Raw genomic sequence first — 19,219 nt, forward strand, 5'->3', positions numbered from 1 at the left:
TTCTGCTGCTGCCAGAGCAATGAGAGACCACATTACACAATGACCTTTCCTCATTCTGCGTCCTGGCTGGGGTGATTTATTTTTGCCAGCTGCTTTTTTCTCGTCAATCCATGCCAGTTCACAGACACGCTCTAACACCACAGTCCCAGTGAGGAAACACAGTCCCCAAGGACATCACAAAGGCTACAAACAGTGGATGAGGGTATGGGTGATTATCTGATTGCTGTGGTGTTTTGGGTGATGTTTGTATGGGGATTACTTGGAAAAGGAAGTGTTTGAAAAATGCATCAGAGCAACATATATGTCTTTGATGTGTTTAAAAACTGGTGTGGTCCTGCTTAAGAAGTGGAAGTAATGAGGGCAATCAGTCTCAGCTCAGTAGGATGATTTTTAGGCCAGAGAAATGTGAAGGAATCACAACTGACTGATGTTCCTGCCCAGCAGAGAACAAGGAGATCCAGTTTTCCAGGCAGTTGTTGGAGGTCCTGTGTTGGTGAATGAGACATTCACCACCTTCAAGACTGAACATTCTATCCATACTTGGAGAAGACTGTGTATTTGTGAGGAGGAGGAGGGGTTCCACTTTGAGAAGTCTGCCTGATTCAGGAATTGCCTGGACCATCTTGAGTTTCTCTTGCGTGACAGACTTCTCAGGCATCACTGGCCAGGGAGAAAGCAGTCAGACAATGAAAGAAAGCTGGCCTAGGAAAAGGCAGAGCCTGTCTGATAATTGAATCCTTCTCCCTGCCTGGCCAGCATGCTGCGAGTGGAAGGCATCGGGAGGCCAAGTGCCTGCCACTGCCAAGGGACTTTTCCCCTCCACACAGCCACTGGGATTTCTAATCCAAGCTCTATAGGACAATGCTGTCATGTTAGTAATGGTATAACTCTCTTAGCAGTCTACTGGTGTGACAGAGTCACAAAGAGAACAGTGTAGGCTGAATATGCACTCATGCTTGCTAAGCCTGTAATCCCAGCTTTGATTTTCTCTCCCTCTTTTCATGTTTTTCACTTTTTTCTTTTTTTTTTTTAATAATAAGTTCAAACTTAATAAGAGTGATTCACTAGTTGCCTGTTTGTCTTTGCATGGTGTCCAATTTGGATTGCACAGGGCAGAAAGGTGAGGTGAGGGGGGAGAAGGAAGAACTGGGAGATGAAGGGGGAAAGCTGGAGAGTGTTGCTGTTTCCTCTCTCGATGGAAACTAAGGCTGGTGTCTTTCTGAGAACCTGAATGTCTCGGCTGGGTTTTCCCCTATGGTCAGAAGAGGCTGGTGATCACAGCTCTGTTCTCCTGTTTGATTTAGATCTTTTGTGGCTTTCTTTGTAAAGGTTCAGCAGCTGTTAGCAGCTGATGGGAAGTGTTTGGTGGTCTGTGGGATGGGAGGAGGCAGCACACGAGTGCCCTGGACTTGTCTGCCCTGTGCCATGGCTGTTGTGCTTGGATGAGGCAAGAGTCAGTGATGGAGCTAAGCTCTTCCAAGGCTGTGTCTTGCAATTGCATCTGAGACTGTGTCTGTACCTTCTTGAGGTGGATCTCTTTTCTCTGCAGATCCTAGCAGACCCCAGATGTTCCTCTGCCCAGGCAGTTGCAAGACCTGCTGTAGGGCTGATTCTAGCACCATAATGTGTTTCTGCATCCAACCCCGTTTTGATTCTGCCTGCCTAGGAACCTGATCACCTCTTCTCAGAAGCCACTTGGGCTGGGCAGCAACATTCACCATTGGGCAGTAGTAAGGAAAAGCAGGGAATTGGTGGATATGCATGTGAAGGCTGTTGCCCAAGAGCTGCTGCTAAGAACTGCCTTGCACTGTTCTTCTTGCTCTGGGCAGTCACTGGCCTCAGTCACACCTCAGCCAGTTTCACCCCAGGTGCTTCTTCCAGAGTGAGCCTCCTCCCTCCTTGTCTCCAGTGGCAGGCACAGCCCTGCTGAACTGCTCTGGGCTGCAGGTGGCCGTGCTTTTGGCTGGGTGACACTGAACATGGGAGACATGGAGCAGGTCATCCGGAATAAGCAGTTAAATGTGGGCTGGTGCATAGGAGGACAGTGAACAGGAGAGGGCAGAAAGGTTAGAAAAACGAAAGGTTTGGACAACTGTGGAGAAGCGTTAGAGTAGTACTGAAAGCCTTCTGCTTCACCATGGTTAAATAATGTGTTCTCGTGGTTCACCGTGGCAGGACTGGTCCTGACTCCCAAAGAGCTGTGTCCAGGTGACCCATGTGTGGTGCTGAGACTGCCTGGCATAGAGAAGACAGCTTTGTCTGAAACCAAGGGAAGCTGTGGGGCATTCTGGCAGCTTGTGGGGTGGTGAGTGATGGCAGGCAACATGCTGTCGTGCAGGATCAGCGAAGCACTGCTCATCTCTCAAGCTGTCTGCTTCTCTTGCTCTTTGTGAGTCTCTTCTCACTTCTCCTTTTCATGTGCTCATATCACCTCTCTTTTCTTTCCCTCACTTTCTCTCTCTGTGTGGTGCATGGCCCAGTGACTATAATCCATAGATAACCCTCTGTTCTCTCTTTTCTCTTCCTCACCACCTTTCTCACTCATCCTTTCTTCCTGTCTCTCACTAACACTCTGTTGCTCTCCCTGCCAATTTATTCTTCTCTTTCCTCCCACACTCTGTCCCCGTTTAATCAATCTCAGCACAGTCCTGTTTTTCACCAGAGCTGCTGTTTCATGTTTACTCCTGTGCAGGGAGGGTGGGCAGGTGTGAGGGTAAGGTAACAGGTAGGAAGCGGGAGAGCTGAGCTGAGACCTCCTTTGGTGACCATGGCTGAGTCACATCAGCCGTTCTGTGGCTTGGCTCCTTTGCTTTGACACAGGAACACTCAGATACGAGTGAATCTGCAATGCTTAGAGGTTGTAGGGCCAAGGTCTGTGAAGCTCCTGGAAGTGGGCTAGAGCTCTTTGGGTGCCTGTGCAGTTTGTGTTTGTCTCTGGTGCCCAGCTAAGCCCTTGTGCCCAGACTGACACGATGAAGGCGTGTTCCCAGCCCTACTCATTGCCCTATTCAGAAAATCGGCCCTACCCACACTTTCATAAGAAATAACCCCATGGGATGAAGTTGACAAGGCTCAGCTACAGAGTTTTGATCTGCAGCGATCCAGAGCTTTGTCCCTGCAAATCCCTGGAGACTAATGGCAACTCCTGTTACTCTAGCTGCTACCTTTGTAAACGAATCACACCGATTTGCCTCCCCAATTCCACCTTTTTCTTCTTTTCTTCCTTTCTGCCATGCCGCTTTTCCACCTTTGCATACCGGAGCCTCCCTTGCCTGCTGGCTGCTGAGGGCTTGCCCGGAGCTGCCAGATGCTTGCACCTTCTTAGCTCTCACGGGTAGGAGTTGCTATGGGAGACAGCGAGAAAGAAAAAGTGCCTTCCCCAGCAGCCCTAGGAGCCAGAAGCCTTCCATTGAGTGGAGAACACCCCCCTCTTGTGCTCCTTCCTCCCCTCAGCCCCCCTTTAGAGAGCACTCTGCAGAAAGCCGCCTTTGAAGCCCCTTAATTAGTGTCCCGTGTGTCCTGAACGGAGCCCTTCATTACCACCAGCAAGAGGCACAAATTGGCATGTGTTTCAGGTTTGGGCTCAGTGCCAGAATTTTGTTCCAGTCCCCTCCCTCCAAACCTCTCCAGCTTCCCCCCTCCTCGACACACATGCGTGCACACACACATTGACTCTCTCTCAGAAAAACACACACACACACATGCACACACAAGGGACCCTGCCAAAAAGGAGACGTCCCCTTTCCATCATCCCAGATTTCAGAGAAAAAAACCGAATGACAGAGGTCGCTCTGTTCCCTGCCTCCCCACGGCTTGCTCTTGGCTCTGCTGACCCTTCAGCATATGCAACTGCAGGTTGGGGGTCATTATCAGCCCCAGAGTATCTCTCACAGCCTGTGGATGTGCTCAGAGGGTGCTAATTAGTGAGAGAAGGGCTGATTAGCTTAGAAATTAAGTGTTTATTTCTCCTTTTTTTTTTTTTTTTGTATGTGTATGTGTGTAAAAATAGTGAGGCCAGATGGAGTCAGGAAAAATGGGAGAAAAGGCAGCCAGGAGTCAAGGGGGGTGAATCTGTATCCTGTCTCACCTCTCCTGCACACCCTGGCTGGACAGGCGTTCTGCAAACTCCCAGCATTCCTGCAGCACACCAGCAGCCATCACACATTCCCTGTGGCTGTCCTTATCGGGATCGAGCTGGACATCTCCTCTCTGCACAATGTTCTGTAGAAGCTTTTCATGCCTGCAGAGCCTCTCGTCTCCATCACCTCATCTTTTCCAGCTCAACCTTAGTGCCTCTGCTTCCCCCCAGCACCACTTTGTTTTATCTCAGTGTCACTATTGGCTGCAGCCAACAGGTTACAGGCATCACCAGCCTTTCAGTGGCACCCCTTGTCTTTGCTGGTGGCTCACCCCAAGCGTGCTGTCCTCACAGAGACATTCTGCCCCACAGGCTCTGAGCAAATTCAGTCTATCTCTGCCATGGACTCTATCTCTCCTTGGCAAAACTTGCAACACAGGACCCCCGAAGCTGATTAGGAGTCTGATTTCCAGGAACTCCAAAGTCTCTATGCCTGAGTAAACCATGTCTTTGTCCTGATATCAGGCCATTCTTCCCTGCACCCATGCTAGCTTCAGCCTGTTAGGGACTGTGGGATAAGGAAGAACAGATCATGGTATGGCTGAATAGCAACTTTGTCTTGCTGCAAGGCTATTCTGTGCTTCCAGCTCTGTAGCTTTGGGGCTGTGAGGAACAGCTGAAAAATAATTTCCTTCCTTTCACTTAACCTAAAGGAGGTCTCTGGGGCCAGTATTTTGGATGCACTGGACATGGAGCCTTTCTCCAGAGGCTGAGGATACTCAGGTTCTAGCAGGCTGGAGAAGAGGGAAGGAAAGGTATTTAACTGTGCTCTACAGCTTGCTTTCCGGGGTGGGAACTGTGCTAGCAGACTCATGAGTTCGCACCGTTGGAGGCTGGTCTCTGCAGCAGGCCAATTTATGCGACCTGAGGGCTCACTCTGATGTGGGGAATGAAGGCCATCTCTCCCAACTGGGGATATGACTGTCGAGAAAGGGCTGAGTTTGTTTTGTTGATCAGCTTGGGGAGTGTGTGTGTGGGGGGGAAGGTAAGAACTTGTCACTACAATGTGCTGGAGGAGTATTTGCTCAGTAACCAATGGGGGGATTGTGGTCCCTTAGAATCACAGCTAACTGTGATGTGTGGGTCCCACAGCAGAGGAGATTCTCTTGCTGACACCAGCTGGGCCCTGGACTCTTAGCTGCATTTCAAAGCCCATCTACAAAGTGTCTGGTGCAGAGGGGCTTTGTAGCTATGAAAGAAGAAGTCTGGCTTCTTTTGAGAGTGGGAGAGCAGCTGGGGACCCCCGGCTCCAGGGGTGTATTTGTGGTGGGAAGAGAGGCCACATGTGTGTGCTGGTGTTCCTCGGGCTGTGTGCTGTCAGTAGGGCTGCATGCATGACTGTTTGGCTATGGCATGAGAGGAGGGTGTATTTGTGTGGGTACAATTCAGACCTCATTCCCTTTTCATCGCGACGGTGCTTTTTTACCATGTGGCTCCTGCAAACAGCCAAACAAACAAACAAACACACATGGGAATCCAAACTCCCTATTACCACCACATTGCAGATGCAGCCTGGTTTGGCCTGTATTTCTCCCGTTGCCACAGCAACGGTAAGCCAGGGAGTAAATCAGAATATCCTCTCTGGTGCTCAACACCCCCACATGGCAAAATAAATGACAGTGTGGAAAGCCTGGTCTGTCTCCCCTACCTGTCCTTCCCAACTCCAATTCAGCAGAGACTCTCCAGAGACCTCTCATATGCCTGTCAGACCCCAAGGAGATCACAGGCCTCCTCCAGAGGGGATGAGGGAACACCACCTCTGCTGTGACCAGCAATCCCCCTTATTCCCTCCTCCACTTGGTGTGCCTCCTGTGGAGGGTGATCAGGTCTGAATCAATGTTCACTGTTCATGGTCTCAGCTCAGCTGGCTTTTAACAAGATGAGTCCCATCAGCTCCACTAAGGACCAAACAGCATCCAAACCAGGCTTAGCAACCTGCTTCTTGCTTCAGCAAACTCTGCTTACAGCTGGGAGAAACAGAGCCTTTAGAGAGGAGCGAAGCAATCAAAGCACATTTAGGACCAGGACTCCTGTCCAGCTGAGCTCAGAAATATGCTCGCTGGGACAGCTGCCAAAAGGGCTCCACCAGCTATGCTTTGTGTTGGCCTTGGGCACTTCCAAAGTCAGCAATGTGCTTAGGAGAGAGACCTGTCTGCCCAGAAACAGGAGTCCTTGGGAGGAGAGGAGGGACAGTCCCCTAGAAGCAGGCAAGAAACTGGACTCACATTTTCTACAGCAGCTCTTTCCATGTGCATCCTAGTTTGGATAATTCTAGGTGCTACTAAAGCCGTGGAGGATGACCTGGATCCCCTTTCATTCCAGCGGCCGATTAGAGCGTATCCGTCACTTGTGCCTCCCCCAGCTTTGGCCGTGACTACCTTCATTAGGAATCTCGCTCTGCTCTTTGGCTGGATTTCCCCCGAGAATCTGATTTATGGCTCCCCAGTGATTGCTAATGTGTAAATACAGTGTGCTTCAGTATGGCAATGTGAATGCCTTGGTGCATTGGAACTGTTAACCCTCCAGCAGCTGAAGGGATGCTCTCTCTCCCCGTTGTGAGAGCTGCCTTGTTGGACAGGGAGAATCCCAGCCTGGGATCATGGGATCCCAGCGTGGCTCTAGGCATGCTTACAGATCAGTGCCGGTGGGTGAACCCACAGGCCTCCTCAGGTTTCTGTGGAGGGGAAAGGATGAGGCAGGAGCAGCCCAAAGAGAAGGCAAAAAGGGCCATTTCATGATTAAATGCTAGAGCACAGCAGCAGTGTAAAAATATACATATATCACAAGCCTTAATTAACACAGGCGAAGGGAAAAGGAGAAAAAAAGCCACTTTTTAAAGGTTTCACAGAGACTATAAACTGGCAGCACAGAAAAAAAAATGTAATACATGCAAATTAATGGCATAAATTTAGGGTTACTTAACTTCACAAATGTTAACAAGCTCATAAAAAAAAAGTTATTCTTTCTCAGTTTCCTGTCGCTGTTTGTTTAATTCTCTCTCTCGCTCTCTTTTTTAACTCTGTTGAGAAGATTATGTTTTCAGTATATTCCTCCTAAATTAATTCTGGCTCTCTCTCTTCCTTCTCCCTCCCTCCCTCGTCTCCGTCTCTTTCTCTGTACCTACCTCTGTCTGTTTGCCTTCCTTCCCTGCCTATCTATCATATTCTTAATGTCCCCATCATCATAGTATCTACTCTTGGATACAGTACTGTCTCATTTCTCTCCCTATTTCCTCGCCTGCCTCTCCCCCGTTCACAGCCCACCCTTCTCCACAGCTCTCAGCCTGCTCCCCTCTTCTGCTTCTTTTTTTTTGGTTTTGTTTTGATTTTTCCTGGGGTTTTTTCTTTTTTTTTTTTTGGGGGGGGGGGAGGGGGGTTGTTTTTTTTTTTTGGTCGGCTGGTTGGTTTTGGTGGTTTTTTTTTCTTTTTTTGGTTGTTGGGGTTTGTTTTTGGTTTGGTTTGGTTTCTTTGGGGGGGGGGGCGGGGGGAAGTATGGCTTTTTTTGTTTGGTTATGTTTTGTTTTTTCCTGTAGCAGTCTAGCAGCCAGTACAACTCCAGCCTGGTAATGCTATATGCAACACTTCCAATTTCCAAACATGCTTTTTTTTTCCCCTGCCACTGGCAGACAAAGAAGGCAAGGAGCAAATTGAGTGGTCTGGGGCTGAACTGCTCGTTTATCAAGCGCTTGAATGGCTGTTTGTGGCTGCGTGGCTGGAGGCAGAGGTACGAGTGGGCGGGCAGGCTGCGCTGGGACGCCCCAGCCCCACTTTGAAACAGCTGTCACAGCTCCCCCGACACCGTCCCCTTTATTCGAGGCTCTGCCTCCGCACCATGGTGGGTAATAAAGGGCGCGGCAGCTCCTTGCTGAGCCTAGGGAGTCACGAGCCCCTGAGGTCACCGTGTCTCTGCTTCCCGCGTGTTTCTTGCTTTGCTTACAGATAAAACTAAGTTTAGAAAACTCAGGCAATTGCCAGTTTAGCTCTGCCAAAACTCATTTCTCCGGAAAGAGGACATATGCCTTTTGTTCTGCTTCTTTTAAAGCCACCAAGGACACCCCAAGCTGCATTACTCGTGACGTAGCTTGTCCTGTCCGTGATGCTACAGTGTTCTGTTCTTAGGCTCTTGTTCTCATTGCTTAAAGGGAGGATGGGTAAAAAAAAAATCGTATTTTGACTTATGGACCAGACTGAGTCATAGGAAGACATCATTAAAAAAAAAGAGGGGGTGGATATCATCATTTTTGGCCACAAGCCATCCTTGGAGCTTTCAAAGTCGCCTGTAAATATTACTGCCAGCTCTGTTTCAGTATCAGAGACAGCAGTCCTGGCCAATAGCTTTTCTCCTCAGTGGCCCAATTCGGTATTTCAGAATGCTGGAGAGAAGAGGGGGAAGTCAGTGTTTTATTCAACATAGCAATCTCAGGAACAGGGAGGTGAAATTACAAGCTGGAGTCCCCGGGCAGCAGTGAAAATAAGAAAATCCAAACAAGCAAAGGGAAAAAAAAGGGAAAAAACTGAATTTCTCAAAGCAAGAGGAAGGATGTTGGTGAGTGGGTAACAGAGAGGTTAGGAAGAGGAAGCACGGAGGGAGAATCTGTTGTGTTTGGAAGATGTGGGAACCATCAACACAGATGTTGCAGAAGAAAGCAATTGAGAAGCTGAATGGGACTTGCATGGGTTTACAGTTGGGTGCATGCTTAAGTGTGTTGCTAAATGGAGACCTGAATGAGTGAGAACAAGAAATAATCATGCGGGAGTCCCCGTGCAGAATCAGTCTCTGTCCAGATTGACATCACAGGCTTTCCCACTGATATAAATCGTTGCTTTTCCTGGGTAGGAAATGAGTCAGGGTGACTCCGGAGCTTAGGGTTTGGCCTATGCAGATTAAGGGGAGTAGTAAGGAATAAATAAAACATGGAATATGCAAGGTGACTAAGGACTCGAAGAGAAGCAAGGAACTGTTGGGGGAAGGAATAGGGCCACGATGAGGAAGTAGGAGGGACTGCCAGATTAATGGCTTTCTAGGGCTACCTGGAGAGAGATTTAGAGATTTTATATTTAGATATAGCATCATTCCCTGGCCATGAGGCATATATTACCTGGGTTAGTGGGTAAGACATTTACGTGCCCCTATTAGCTGAGTAACGCTCCCTTATTTTGGTCCTTTCAGCCCAGAAACAGTCTGAAGCAAAGTCTGTTTCTCACTGAAAATATCTTCAGCACCTACAAAATCAGAGGCCCAATAACAATTGCAGCCTCCACGTACTCTGCTACTGGCAGCATCGGAAGAGGCAGAGCAGAGAATAGGTGGGGAAAAAAGATGGAAAACGGGACTGAGCAAGAAAAAAATAAAGGGTGGGGTGTTTCTTAAATTGAGCTGTCCCCTATTTTTGATTGCATCATAGCTTGAATTAGCTTTGGCCTACATAATTAAAAAGAAGGATGTCAAGGTACCAGGAGGAAAAATTATTTTGCTGGGTTATTTGCACAGATCATCTGTTCACTGCACAGCTGCTGTAGGAAATGCAACGCCATGAGTAGACATATATAATTGTAGAGATGGGGAATGAATAAACGTGTTTCAAAGAACAAGGAGAATTCTAAATGTCAGCAAAGGGGTATATGACTCACTCATTGGGAAAATACTATTATTGGATACGTAAGTAGGACTGCACAAAGCACTCAGAGGAGGGATGCTACTAGAAAAAAGAAGAATTAATAAATGAAGGTAACATTTGGGTAAGTGACAGTGAATGAATGAGGAGATGTGCTGTAAGTGCCATGAGCTATCACAGGGCCTGCAGTGAAAGCAGAGAGAAAATGTGGGGCTGAGGATGGCAAAGGATGAAAAGAGAGAGATCATGGACAACGAGGAGAAGCACTACTGGAGACTGCTGAAATACAATGGAACGGATGAGTGTTTGTTATAAAACTACTTGGCTTTTGGCAGAATAATGGTGACAAAGAGTTTCTGTTCTACCGACTTGGGATTAAGGAAATAAATGAGGTGGAACTCCATGGGAGGAGAGGAAATGGCTGTACTGAGGAGGCAGGAAGAGGCCCAGGACCCAGCTGGAACTGGCTTCTGCAGAGGTGTGTTAGGCTGTGATGGACACATCATATGGAGGAATCCCTCCCTATTTTTCAAAAGCAAAAAGCAGTGTTTAAGTGTAACAAATGAGATTGTATAGATTACAGACGTGGCTGAAATAAGCAGTGCAGGACCAGGGCACTTTGCATGAGTTCAAGCCAGGCATTGAGAATAATTAACTAATGCTCCTGGTGCAGTCAACAACAAAGTTGCAGACTTCTTGAGTCCAGAACATAATGAACTTGAAACCTTTCAGTTGCCAAATCCAGGACACCATTCCAACAGACCCATCCCACACGTCTGGCTGGTCATCCTCACAGCCTGAAACACTGTGTGCTAGCACTTCTGCCCAAGCAGAGACCAAGGGGTCCAGCCACTTCTGTGAATGGATCAGTCCCATTTACAGCTAGGGCCAGGGGATCTCTAGTCCTGGAGGAGGAGATTTCCAGAGCCTCTAATTTGGGTCCAGCTGAGAGCAGTTCTTATTTTGGTTTTGAAACCCTGAGTTCCCAGCAAGCTGCTTTTCTGGCTGTCTTGGCTTGATTGAGTCGGTAGAGAGACAGATGTAGGTGGATAATGGGAAAGGGGGTGGTAAGTGGCAGAGCTATTGCCTGAGCGAGAGGGAAGGATGCCGTGTAAGTACTGCCAGTCCCCATTCAGTGAGCAAGTGGTGAGTCAGGGGCAGGTACTGAGTCAGCAAGAAGGCGGACGGGTAGTGGGTGGGTAGCACACCCCGGCTAGCTCAGTGCAAACCACTCAGCTGCACCGTTGCACTCAGCTCCCTGTGGGAAAGTTGCATGCAGTGGTTCGGGCTAGTGCATCCCAGTTTCTCCCCTCCCCATGAAATTCCCTGGGCTGCTTTTCTGAACCAGTGGGGCTTCAGAAAAGTGGTGGGCACGTATTTTTCTGACATGTTTATGAACCTACCTGCAAGCACTGCTTCTCTGTGAGATGTGGTAGTAAAAGAAGGGGGATGAAAACAGCTGATGAACGCAGAGAGAGCCCTTCAGCCTGTCTCATCCCAAAGATACTGCTCATGCAGTCAGGGAGCTGGTGGAATGTAGGAGGGAGGAGAGAGAAAAGAAAGAAAGAAAAATAGAAATAAGGTAGAAACGAGAGTGAGAAAGAGAAAATATTTGAGAGATGAAAAGAAATTACCATACAGCAGGATCCTGTTATTCAACCTAATTTTCAAAGGACTGCAGCTGTCGCACTGAGATAATCTGTTAATTATAACAGTCATTGTGTTTTGGCAATGGAAGAAAAAAACAGGCTCTAAACAAGGCAAGGTAGTGGGGAAAAGAGAGGGGAGGCACGGTTGTGTCAAAATGCATGTCAGATGCTAGCTTGAAATATAGGTGGGCGAGCCGGCCGGGAGGAGGGTCCCTCCCCAGCGGGGCTGAGCTGTGCCATTGCCTGCGGGTGGAGGATGGAAGGAAGGTGGAAGCATCCACCTGGAAACATAATGCCCTGTCCAGTCTGGGGCTACCCCCCTTGCTGAATCCAGGCGTGTATTGACCAGAGGAAGAGCTTTGAGGGGCTAAGGGTCGCACTGCCAGTGAGGGAACCTCTCTCAGGCGGCCGCCCAGGGCAAGGTTGGCTGGAAGGCGAGAGAACGTTGAAGGGTGCTGGAATGCCAGTGCCTGTGCCCTGCAGGAGTTTGCAGGCCTGGAGGTGTCCTACACAGGGCAAATGGCTGCCAGTGCACCTCAGGAAGTGACTGCTACTCCAGGACGTGTGATTCCTTAGGCTCTGAGTTCCTCCCCGTAAGCGACAGTAGCATGCTGTAATTCAAGGACCATGCCCTTTTCCTGCCCTATCTGCAGGGTAGCATGTTTGGGGACACTCTGAACTGGCACTGTTGGGTTGCTGGGGATGTATTTAACATCCAGAAATACTGGAAGTGTGCTTGGTTTGAGTGAGAGCATCTCTCAAACAGCTTGTGATCCTGCTATTCACAGTCAGACTGGTGAAAGCCAGGACTTGTTGAAGGAAATAGGACAGCAAGGCCAGCACAGGACAGCAGAGGCACCACAATGATATCACATACAGCCCAAGGGTCTCTCCTGGCCTCATGCCGGACATGCTGCATGGGAGCACACAACAGCACCAGTGCTCCCACCCTGCTCCCTCCATGCTCCCAGAGCCCCCACTCCTGGCCTGTTACCTGCAGCAGCTCACACACACGCTCCCGCAGAGCTGCCGTTCCTGTCCCTTTACCCCTCAATAGCTCCCAGACAGCAGAGACCATTCCTTGTCCCCTGGTGCAGCTCCTTCCCACGTGCACGAGCACATGCACAGAGCCCGCCCTCACACCCTGCTCCCTACCGTGATTCACATCAGGGGACACACACAGGAGGAGCGTTCCCACCCCTTTCCCTACAGACCTTCTCCCAAACACACACTGGTTGTCTCCCTTGATCCCTGCACGCCCACGTGCAGCCTGCACTCCCACCCCGTCCCCTGCAGCGCCTCTCACACAGCCAAACACTCCCACCTCTTTCTCCGCGGTGCTTGCTTCGTGCAAACACACATGCACACACACAAACACTCACTAACAGCACTTTGCCTGGTTCTCCATGGCAATTCCTCCCTCCCCAGGAGCCAGCACTCCTTCTCTGCTTCACGGAGTGACTAAACCACATCCACCCCCAGCCCACACATCCACCTCATCACCTACAGCGACTCCTCCGCACACACAGCCCCTCCACCTCGCACTCCTGGAGCCGACAGTGCCACCTCTTTCTCTACAGTGACTCACACCCATACCAGTGCACCGGGCACAGCCGGGCTTGCTGTCACACCGCCTGTGGCAGGTCCCTACAGAGAGTCACACAGAGCCATGCTCCCTCCCCATGCCAGTAGGAATTATTTCTAAGCTTCTCTGCTGCCTCATGTCTGGGCTCATGGGATGATAAGGGGAATATGTTTCCCAGTCCCACTTCCCTGCTCTGGAGGGAGAGTACTGTAGGCGGCCTTATTGCTGATAATATTTTTTGTGGCACCTCTAATCTCTTGACATGCTCTTCTACCTGGAGAAGGCTGTTTCCAAAGCCTACCCCCATATACACACTTCTGTGGATTGCTGCTGAAGGCTGTCTGGGTGGAGCTGGCTTAATGCAAATCTGCCTTAATCTTCAATAATCATATTAATATAAAAGGTAGCCATTTCACTTTGGAAAACAAAAGTGGCTTTCTGGCCTGCCAGGGAACCACAGATGTATGAAAGACCTTTCTGCCAGTATTTATCCCTCTAAAATAAGATTCATGCTTCTAAAGCTCTCTCTTTCATGCTTCTGAGCTGCTTCATTTTTCTCCCTTGAGCCTTCCCATTCTCTCTCTCTTGCTGCCTAACAAATTAGGCATCTAATCGCTGTTGGGGAGGCACGATGGGAGAGCAGGGGTTTTATATACAGCAACGTGTTGGGTTTTTTTCATGGTTAGTCTTTAAGCTGTTTGTCCCAGCAAAGGTTTGGAGTCAATGGCAGTGTGTTTGCTTGAGCCTGGGTGCGTGCATTCTTCCTTCTGAATTTTTCCTTCTGAATTCTTCCCTCTTGTGCCCCGTACTGGCCAAAGGGCAAGACCGCAGAGCAGCATGTCCTTGGGGCAGTACTACAGCCTGTATTTCAGCCCTTTTCCCTTCCTCTCTGCAGGGTCCCATCCTTGCTGGCCGGAATTTGAGCTTTGTGAGTATCCTTGCAGTGGTGTCCTGTGAGAAGCAGCTGGGATCTTGTTTGTTTCTATGGGCTTCCTCACTGCAGTGTCCTGCTGGGATCCTAGTGATTTGGGCTTCCCCATGTCAGGGACAGCTGGAGTTCGGGAGCTGCAGTCTTCCTCCCCACTTATGACAGGGTCAGCCCAGCTTTCAGAGGAATGATTTTTCTACCCACAGGCACTGTAAATTTGTATAGAGCTGAAGCATGAGATTTCTCTTGCAGCAGCACTCTGCCAAATTCACAGAGCCTCTAAGGTTGAGTGGACACCCTTCAGCAGGACTTGTTGAAATCAGTTCAACTCCTGTAGGGGATGAAGGCTTTGTCTGGTTAGTGACAGGGGAACACCTTTTGTTGCATGACTTTCTAGTGTGGCTGTACAGCTCCTTTGACCTCTGGATTTTTGAAGCTACAGGGCTGATTTCAAGCAAATGTAATATTGGGGTGGAACAGAGAGATGTTGAGATCTTACATGTTCCATGAAAATAGGGGATAAATTAGAGAAGAGAAAACCTGAAAAGGAAACCTTCACTGAGACCCATTAAAGGAAGGAGTGTTGTGTGAGCTCAACCCTTGGTGAATATCAGAGAATCTGCAGTAGAAGGCATTCTCTCTCTTTCTCTCTCACGCACGAACAAATGTCTTCCATGCCAAAAAACCACAGGTCATCAGGCTTCCTGATCCCTCTTGTCTTGGTCCCAGACTTCTCAGAGCTTCTGGAGCACCTCTGGGCACAGTCACATGTTCTTTGCTGCATGACTTGAAGGTAAGTCCTGCAATAATTCTGTGGAAGCAGGGCTGAGAGGGAAGGACTGCTGTTGTCTAAGTGCCTCAGCTGTGCTGCAAGCTTCTCTCATGGCACTGTGCTTCCACTATAGCCAGATGAAAAAGCAAGGACAGTCTCTGGGTGGTGATTTGAGGTGGCTGCAGTGATGCTCAGAACACTGTGAATTACTGAAACTACCCAGCAGCTATGGAGAGTCCCTTCAAGTAAGGCACCAATTCCTAGTGCCAAGCACCCCTGGGAAAGGCTCCTCTTTCAGAAAGTAGTTAGAGAAATCCTGGAAGGACCTTAAAGCCAAGAAGAGTCCCTTGGAGATGATGTTTGTGCCCTGAGGCCTGCCAGGAGCAGGAACCACACTGAGCTGGGAGGAGGGATGATGCTCAGCTGCAGCACGAAGCTTAAGAAAGCAGCAGGAGCTTTGGCCTGATTTCGGGGTGTCCCCAGAGGAGTCAAGAGTGTTTGGCAGGTTTTTAATGCATGCATTTCTAATGGGAGGCTCTTAGCACCGTTTAAGCAATGGCAGAATTAAGTGCTGGTTTTTCCAGTGCATGGGGCCCCAGGAGGACAAGGTTGACAAGGTCAGAATTTTAGGCCCAAATTGCTGTTGTATGTGACTTTTCTGGTTGCTTTGTATTCTCCCTCAGTTTTGGTCCTTCCACTCCCTCAGGCCCCAGTTTGCCTCTGTGCCTCCTATCCTGCCTGTCCATACTTTCTCTGGCTGTATTTTATGCTGCCATCTCACTAGTGACCTCAGTCCTGTGTCATCCCCTGTGCTACCTTGAGCTCCAAGTCAAAGGTGTGTCTGTGGCCATCGACACCTTCCTCCTGACTCAATGTGGGACTCTCCGCCCTCTGTTTCACCTTCCCTTCTCTTTTCTTTCCTCTGAACAATGGAACCATCCCTGTGGCCTTCTGCTCTTCTCCAGACAAAGTGGTGCAAATAAATGTCAACAACATTGAGGCATCCATTAACAGAGAATAAAGAAGAGGGAAATCACTGGGAGCTGATAGGCTCTTTGTGCCAGCCAGGGAGAGCACAGCCTTTCACGGGTGCAATGTCACTACTGTTCCTTGATGTTCACACGTACATGAGGATGGCCAGAAGCCAAGGGCTTGTTGTAAATCTTGGGTGACACTGAAGAGTGTTGGAACCCTACAGCTGGGTAAGCCCAGCACAAGGAGGTGGTTACCTTGTACCTTCCCTGTAAAACACGTCCCGTGTCCTAACTTTTCCTCTTGCCCATAAGCTCTCCACAACTCTTGCATCCCCCTTCCTTGGCTCTCTGCTGTGCTGGACTTGCTTATTCTTGCTTTCCCTGCCCACACTCCATCCCTGTGCCTTCTTGCTCTGTTGCCTGAGAAGCAAGAGAGGGAAACAGCCAACTCCATTGTCAGCACCTTTCAGGCCAGCAAAAAGGACAGAGTGTAGCTTCCTTGTGCTATTGGACTCCAGTGCTGTGTGATTTATGCTCTTTTGGCTGTGGACAGTTAAAGGAGGGCATGGTGCTGCCCCTCATTCCTGGCCTCCCTTTGAATTGCCAGGGTCAGGGAGCAGCTGTTCCCTGAAGGACAGGGCATGGCTGTGGTAGAGCTGGAGACCAGCATTCCTGCAGCATTGCTGCAGCAGGGACTGATGGCATTTGGCTGAGCTGAAATGGGGTGCTGGGCCCCAGGCAGGGGTGGAGTAGGCCACCAATTGGACTGGACTCAGGACCCTTAAAACCAGCATGATAGTGGGGAGAGAGGAACCATTGGGGGAAGAATGTCAAGGTCTGTGTATTTCTCATACATATTTACCTTGGGGACCTAAGGGGACCAATGTCAGGGAGCAGGAATTTCTGCATGGTCATCTTGGTTTTGACAAATAGCGACGATAAACAGCACCTTCATTTCCATCTACCCCTAACCCACCCACCTCTTTCCTTTCCAGCCCACTAGAACATCTGCCCTTCCAAACCCTCTCTGTCCTGCCTGAGTGCAGCTTCTTGAGTGGGATGGGGTGGCTCTCAGTGATTGCTGGGGCTGCTGCAGAGGAACATGGTCCTAGCCTCAGAGTCTCTCTGTGCACCATGGACAAGCTACAGCAGGCAATGGTGACTTCAGCACACCTTTAGGAGCAGCCTGCCCTACCAGAAGAGGTCAAAGCAAGGGGGCTGGGATGTTCCTATATGGAGTTGGGTATTGTGCAGAGTATTTGGTGAGGTGAGACAGGCAGATCAGAACATAATGCTCAGAGAAGGATGCTGGCCAAAATCTCTAATCCCTAAAACTTTCCACTGCTTGCTGTGGGGCTCCCCCTGGCCTCTGCCTGGGGTGGACATACTTTGGGCACCAATGTGCAAAAAGCATGATAGTATCTGCCATTCCTTTGTTCAGTGAAAGAAATCAAGCTAAGTGAAGAAGCATTAGAGAGGAAGGTAAAGGGACAGAGATGGCGTGGGGAAATGGCTGTGTCTCTGCACAGAGTCACCTCTGGAAATGGTGGAACAAGGCAGGGAACTGGCACTGAGGAGTATCAGAGGCCTGTGTGTCCCAACCTGCGGAGAGCCAGATGTGCCTCCTATCTGATGCATCTGGGGAACAGTGTCAGGAAATTATTTCTCATTGGATTACAAGGCTGAGAAACAAAGCAACAGACCTCAAAAACCTCTGCCTTCTGTTTTATTGCTGGCTGAGGCAAAGCTGAGGCAGCAGCTGAAGGCCATCATATGACAACCGTAATTGACATGAGTTTGGTGGCCTCAGATGATGAGCTGTGGGGAATGGAGGCCTTCTCTCTCTCTTTTCCATTGGTCTAGCTCTTTTCCCCCTTCCCTTATCCATCTTGGCTTTACTTTTTGGATTATTGAATATTTAAGTGTTTCTCTGTGACACTATCTCTGATCCCTTAATCCAGCTGGCCTGGTAATTCCACAGACCCAAATCAGCTCAGATTTCTCCACAGACGTAAGCCTTGTTCCTCAAGGGTTCACTCCTCCTTCATTTATCTTCCTTCATTTTGTTTCTGCCCTTTGTGTCTCTGTGCTAGAAATTGGTTCCGCTTTTGCAGCAAAAGCTTCAGCGATTTCTTTAGTGAGCAGTCTCCCCCCAAAATAAAAGGGGCAAGAGGGGATCTTTATTTTTCATTAACCAAGAATCCTTTTTTTTTTTTAGTGTTTCTTTCTCCTCAAAATTAAAAAAAAAAAGAGGTAGCACAGTGCCCACATGTTTTATCTGCTGTATGGAATGATTTCCTCTGCGCTGCCTGAGGACACCCCTGCCAGGCTCCTGTCTCAGCACAGTGGGAGAAGGGTTGAAGCTGTAGCTGGAGAGAAAGGTGCTCCAGGCTGCGCTCTGCAGTCAGAACCAGGAGCTCATCCAGAGCCCAGAACTACATTTGTTGTGGTTTAACAAGCAAATGTCACTTTGCCTGCAAGGTGTGTTTTCTTACAAAGGGGCAGTGTTCATAGTCCCCAAGGAGAGGTCGTGGAGTACGAGGTGGAAACTGTGCAGCTCTCTTTGGTGGGGGGTAGATGGGTGATGTGCTTCAGATCAGGAGTGCTGGCGTTATTGGGTGAGAGACTGGAGGCTGGTATTTGACACAGTGCCTGCTCCCCACCCCCCCACTGGGCTCAAGCCAGACTGGTTCACCTCAACAGCCTTGTCCATGCACCAAGAGTCAGGAACAATTTTTAGAGCAGAAGTGGTTACACGTGGCTTGAATTATTTATTCCTCTTGCATCAAGGAAGGAAGGAAAGGGGAAAAAAAATGTTTGGCTTTTTTTTGGGGTGGTAGGGGGGAGAAGCTTGTCTGCATTTTTCCAGCTTTATGCATACTGTATACATCATTTTCAGGCAGCTGAAAATTCATGGCTTTGGCTGTGCTTGGGGCTTGCCTTTGTTTACACTAGGGGTTTTGAGCCCCCGCAATAACAGCTTTATGTTTCCCACTCTCCTTTCCCTTCCCCTTCTACTCCCACACCACTGCCTTCCCCCAGGTCCCTGGCTGTGATCACACTACTTAGGGAGCCTGGATACCCTTCTGCATATCCCTGATATGACATTATACATTGTGAGGGTTCCCTCCTCAAAGGCTTATCAGCACGGCAGGCAGTACCACACCTCTCTTGCTTGCACCCCCCCTTAATGTGTCTCTTCCCCATCTCCCTCTTCTCATGAAACATTGCTGTCTATACTCTTATCTCCAAGACCCTTCCAAATGATGCCTCTTCTTGTCTCCTGTGTTTTCTTTTCCAGATTCCAGTGACAGATGGATCTCTCTCGTGCACACTTGCTCTTTCCCTCTCTGTATTTTTGTTTTCGACATGTTTGATCCAAAGCTCTGAAGCTTCTCAGAGGGAACCCAGGAAAGAAGGAAGAGAAGGAGTAGAAACCAAGGGAGCGTGAGCGACGCAGGAGGCAGCCCTGCCTTGTTCTTCCAAATCACATTGTGGAGGGTTGGGGGAAGACTACAGGGGGGAGGACTTGGGTTTGTTTTGGGGTGGGTTTGGTGTG

General features: G+C 49.2%; 1 long non-coding RNA gene across 1 annotated transcript in view; it reads left to right on the forward strand.

Annotated features, from left to right (window-relative positions):
• The window catches only part of LOC104696298, a 49,204-nt gene extending 30,016 nt beyond the window's left edge, over positions 1-19,188 (forward strand). Inside the window, exon 3 of the long non-coding RNA XR_753000.3 lies at positions 18,962-19,188. This is a non-coding gene — a long non-coding RNA (uncharacterized LOC104696298). The remainder of the gene's footprint in view (positions 1-18,961) is intronic.
• Positions 19,189-19,219: the final 31 nt, after the last annotated feature.

Source organism: Corvus cornix, chromosome 1A, assembly GCF_000738735.6.
Source record: "Corvus cornix cornix isolate S_Up_H32 chromosome 1A, ASM73873v5, whole genome shotgun sequence".
Lineage (NCBI taxonomy): Eukaryota > Metazoa > Chordata > Aves > Passeriformes > Corvidae > Corvus > Corvus cornix.